Source organism: Vitis vinifera, chromosome 4, assembly GCF_030704535.1.
Source record: "Vitis vinifera cultivar Pinot Noir 40024 chromosome 4, ASM3070453v1".
NCBI classification, from domain to species: Eukaryota; Viridiplantae; Streptophyta; class Magnoliopsida; order Vitales; family Vitaceae; genus Vitis; species Vitis vinifera.
In genome coordinates this window covers 25,204,524-25,210,667 of record NC_081808.1, presented here as the reverse complement: position 1 = coordinate 25,210,667, position 6,144 = coordinate 25,204,524, and positions in this window count along the sequence as shown.

The following is a 6,144-nucleotide window of genomic DNA, read 5'->3' as shown; positions in this document are numbered from 1 at the left end:
CAGCAGCATCTGTTATCTCCGATTCCATCTTGTGACTGCACTTTGATGCTATATCTATCTATGCTCATAAGTCGATCAGTAGCTTAGCTTTCCTTGTGCTCTCTTTGTAGAAGTAGCTGGTTGAGATCCTTATGTTTCAGTATTTCATATAGTTCAAGTTGGATGAATATCATGTTGTAATAGAAACTATGGAAGGGGTTGGTGAAATTATCTGGTTTTATGTGCCTAATAGATGCATGAAGTTATGTACTGTGATGTGTGGAGCATAAGATTAATGGATTTTGTGATGCAGGAAAAAGAAAAAATACCATTTCTCACATTACATGGGTGGTTATGACCAAATAGTTATGATCGATTATTTCATACAAAAGTAGATGATTCACGTTGATTAAAGTCTTTTGGTTTGATGATGAGTTCTTTAATTTATGCTGGCCCTTTTTGGTTGTTTTCTCTACTTTAGAATAGATCTTAAATGGTAAAAAAGAGAGAAAAAGAGAAAGAAACATTATGGCCATGTTTTGTTCATGACAAGAGTTCCAATTAAGAAACATTTAAGTCCAGCACTTAAACACTCTCAAGATGCACATGAGCACTCCATACTATTTTTGTTTTTTTTGTTTTTTTTTTTTTTTTTTTTTTGTGGTGGCCAATCTTTTCACTTGATGAGCTTTGAATCTTCAAAGGCCAAGGAACTCTTAGGGAAGTATTTAAAATTGGTTTAAAAATGTTTGGAATAAAATTGCTAACTTATATTCAACTAAGCTAGCTCATATTTCACTAACAATATCCCCCTTCTAATAAAACAATGATCACAAATAAATCCCCTCCCTCCCAAATATTCTCAACCAAAGTTTATAAATCAACCATACTCTCAATCCTAACTAAATATGTTAAAACCTATCAACGAAGAGAAAAAATGTTTTCCAATCTATGTTGCAAATGCCTTGGAAAACTGTGATCTACACACACTTAACCACCACTACTAATGAAAAGTAATGTGTACAAAAAAGTATAAAACTGAGAAAATAAGGGTTATGCTTAATTAAGAAAAACACCCAAAAGGGGGGAGAGGGGGTGTGAATTGGGTTTTTTAAATTCTTTTCAATCACAACAAGTTCAAACACAATATAAACAAAATAAAGAGATAGAGTTAGAGAATTCAAACTCGGGTTTTATAGTGGTTCGACACTTCCTTGCCTACGTCCACTCTCCTTAATCTCCTAACTGAATGAGGGTTCCATTAACTTGAAGTTTCAACCAAGCTTCCAATCTTCTTACACTTAGATTCCGACTTCAATGGACTCTTACACAATCTCTTCAAGATTCAAACCTCTTGAAGGCTTTAACACTTGGTTTTTACAAGAGCGAATCCCTCAACCTAGCTTAAGGATAGCTCAAATACAAGACAAAGCTAGGATGACACACAAGAGTGTGCTAAAGGATATGCAAGTGATGATTTAATGCACTAAGAAAGAAATGAGAGCTTTTTGGTCAAGAACAGGTAGGTAGACAATTGATTGCAAGTGTTCTCTTGTCAATAAATGAAGTGGAGCTCTCAATTTATAGGTTTCTAAGCTTGGGAGCCAAAAAAAGTAAAAGATAACCTTGACCGGTCGAGCTAGGGGTCGACCGGTTCACTAGCCGTTGGATCATTTAATACTTGACAGGTTATCGTTGCCTCGACCAGTCCTCGACAGGACCTCGATCGGGAAAAGAAGGCTACTGGGAGAGAGAGAAGATTTTGGGCATCCCTCGACCGAACAAGGACAACTGGTCGACCGGTTCCCCAACCGGTTGAGCCGGTTGGTTATAGTCTCAACCAGTTGAGTCTTTTGGTCCCGAAAACCTATCTTTTTCAATTCCTTTCTTTTCTAACACTTAGGCAAGGTTTTTAGGTAAATTATTATGTCAATTTTAAAACATTTTGCCTAAGGTACATTTGTTAAAACTCGGGTTTAAATGAAATCGAAGTTTTAAAGAATAAACCGAGTTTTCTAAGTTGCATGAAACGGTATGAAAATCCTAAATGCACTCATGCATTCATCTTACATTCGTTTCCTATGATCACAAGTCTTCCAAAAGTTTCGATCTTGTATTCATTTGGTCATTAGAAGAATTTTCGAGTTTATGCCTGAGATTCTTAACCATTAAATCAATTAGTTACTTAACCATGGTTTGTTATCATCAAAACCCGATTAGGAAAACCCTTGGGCTAACAAAAACAATATAAAAGAAATAGTCCATATAATCCATATCATTCAAATCATTCGTGTCAAACAATCATCCATCCATATCAATAGTTCTAAGTAATAAACAATCGTTCTCCAACCTAAATCATCCTATCAAACCATATCCATTTTTTTCCCCATAAAATGACGAAGTGAAATAAAACATTAATAAAGTAAAAAAAATGAAGATATCTAGTGTTAGGATAGAACCTTTAAAAATATGACATGGTGTAATATTTATTTGAATTTATTATTTTATAATAAGATTCAAGTTTTCATTTTCTATTTATCTTGTTCATGCATTGTATATTATGAGCATTTGACATGACATTTTTTTGCATTGTACATAACTTAGGTGCATTAAAGGTTGTATGAGAGATCCAAGTTATGGGTTCCTTGTAAGTATATGATTTGTTCATAATTGGGTTATGAACTTAGGTGATCCATTTGAGGTTATAGTGCACTATCTCCTAAATGGAGAGATAATTGATCTTGGTTATTAAGATGAGATTATCATGGTGAGTGCAATAGTGTGTATGATTACACATTGAACATAATCCATTGTAAGTCATGATGTAAGGGTATCAGGTAATGACAACTTCACTAAGTTGCTATATTATATAGTCTTTCAAACTTAAATGTTGAGCTTGTGCCAAAATTTGCAGTGTCTTTAACCTATGGGTGAGAAACCTTAAGGTGGTTATGTATTTCTTATGGATTGAGTCATTATTGATGAAGGTTGGTGGCAACATGTATTCTTAATAGAGGCACCATGATATCTCATGGAGATTTTGACATTGCGTTCCCTTAGGTGATCCTAAGAAAGTGTGCTTAGGAAAAACTATGGTTCTAGTAGTTCCTTACTTGGAACTTCACATATACTCTTTGCAAGGTAGGGTATGTCAATTGATCACACAATAGGAGGGTCTAGGACTCAAGGATTGTAGAAGTAATCTTAAGAGGTTGATGACATTCACCTTATTATATTACATATACCAATTTATAGGGAACCTACTTATAGTGGATATTAGGTCACAAACTTGAACACTTTTGTCTCTTTGTAATATATATAGGATATTGAAGTATAGTTGATTCTTTATAGTGGGATGTTGAGTCAGTTTCATAATTAGATTATGAGGGATCCAATACTTACCTCTGGGTTCCAATGTTTCTTGCTTGAGCTTGTTTTCCATGGTGACACAATTTATGGAGGTTGGTTATTTTCTTAGTTCACTTGTATGTATAAGGGTGTTTTCGTAAATACATAAGGTTGCACATGAGCGTATGAACAATCTCTCTAGATTGGGCTCACTGATTAATTGAAGTCTAATTGAGTTAATTGATCAATTAGGACCCATGTGGGCTAGTTTAAGTGACCTCAGCCTAAGATAGGCTAAAGTCACTTAAACCACTTTAGGGGTTAGGGCTTCATTCTTGATAAGCCATTCTTCTTGTTCACTTAGAGAGAGGGAGAGAATGTTGGGAATCCTGCATTACTTTGTTCCTAAGCCTTGGATCATGTAATGTGCATGCAATATAATCTTACACATCTCCAGCTTTATTGTAGCAAAAAACAATGGCAATAAAAACCATTAAAGATACTAGATTTAGAGATTAGAATAATAATAAAAACGGTTTGAATGTTCCTAAATTGAATCCAATCTAAAGAAAATGTCAAATATGCAATAGTCATTGTAGATCTCATCTATTCAACAATATTTCACCCGATTCATGAAACTTGACATAGGAGAAAGGTGGACTTACCTTTTTCTTAAGGGTGGCAAGGGTTTCTCTCATTCTTTCTAGAAGACAATGATCAAAAGTCTAAAGTCTTAACCCTTAAAGGGGGTGTTTATAGGCTTCCTAGGAGATAAAGTGACTTAAACCCAAATTGGGCTTGGGTCTAATCTAGTCTACTTGGGTCCTAATTAATTAATTAGCCTTATTGGACTCTATTTAATTAATTAGTCCAATATAAAAAGTCTTGTCATAAAATTTGCTGCAACATTGCAGACCAAAACACCCTTATGCACACTTATGAACTATAAACCTAAAATCCCTCAAACAAAAGTGCCATCATGAATAAGGAACTCGAGCGGGGACTATTGGGATCCATAGAAAAATAATGGTTTCCTTATAATCTAATTTTGAAGTTGACTCAACATTCTATTAAAGAGAATCAACTACACTCCAGTATCATATGATATTACAATGAGACAAAGTTTAAGTCTATGACCCACTATCTATTGCATGCACTTCCTTTATGAACTAATGTTTGTAATGTGATAAGGTAGTGCTATCAACCTCTCAAGATTACCTCTCTAATAATTGAGTTATAAATCCTCATGTTATGTGATCAATTGTTATACTCTAGCTCACAAAGACCATATTCCAAATTCTACTAAGGAATTACTATGACTATAGTTTTCCTGATCACCTTAAGGGATGCGTTGTCTTAATCTCATAAGATATCATGGTGCCTCTATTGAGAATACCTGTTGCTACCAGTCTTTATCGACAATGATTTAATCTATAGGGAATACATGACCACCTTAGGGAACCCATAAGTCAAAGCCTTGTGTTGATTTTGACATAAACTTAATATCCTCTTAAGGTTGAGAGTCCATGTAGTATAGTAATTTGATGAATCATGACTACCCAATAGCTTATATCATGATTCACTATAGGTGCTATCCAATGTGCAACTATGCGCACTAGTGCACTCATCATGGGAAAACCATTTTAATGATCAAGAAAAGTCATCCCTCCGATTAGGTGGTAGTGCTCAACCATCTCTATTGGATTGCTTAAATTTATGAACTGATTATAAATGATATGATCGTGAATGATATGATCGCAGTAAAACAAATGATATGATCATGAATGTTCAGATAAATAACTAATGCAAATAGGATAATAAAGGGAACCAAAATTATAAATAAATAAATTTATTAATGAATCTAAAATTTGTTACATCATGTCATACTTTTTAGGATTCTCTCTTTATACTAACTTTGTTGTGCCTGATCTTATTATTGAAAGAACAATATGAAGAAAAAACAATGCAAAAATTGGGTATGGAAGTCTTGGTGGGGTTTGAATTGAAGAGTTTATGGTAAGTTGAGATCTTGAGCCTTTGTTGTATATTCATTCACCCATCTCTTTCCTCTTACTGTTACGTGAGGGTGAGACCAACCAATGGCATTCAATATCACCCATTGATGTCTTCAATTATTCTTTACATGGTGACATTGTCCTAAGGGTTTCATAGTGATAGTTGGGAGTTCGGTCACTGTTGCTACACAAATTGTAAGCCGTGCTACTTGAACACTCATTTCATTAAATTCCCTAATAGGTTGTTTTAGTATTGTGGCTGTTATAGCAACTAGTTTGGTCACCTTGTCTTTCACAATTTGGCTTGATTGCTTATTTTCAGCTCTCTTCCTCTTAGGTCTAGTGTTTTGGTTTCCATCATTCCTTAGAGTTTCATGTTATGCTTTTGTGTGTGATCGTGATTGAGCACAAGCATGGTGTGGTGAAAATTTCTTCCCTTTTTATAAAAATTTAGAAGACCCTTTAATTAGTTTCCTACCCACCTCAATTGATGCATTGATAACAAGGGAAATGAAAGTTTCTTGAGTAATTAAGGAGTGTAAGTTGGCATCCTATGGAAGGTGGTTGCGTGCTTGTGGAGTGTACTTCAAGTTGCTCATATGAACTACACAATATAAATTGTGCTCCTAGTAAAATTTAAATGGTCATTCATAGGTGTGAATGTAGTCATGCTCCTTGAGTGTGTCATTTTAATTGGTCTCCTAAGGTGCAGAATTTAAGTCATGCCTTCAAAGTGCGCAATTCATGATGCGCTTTATAGGTATGCAATCCAAGTCGACCCACACTTGAGAGGTGTGCAATT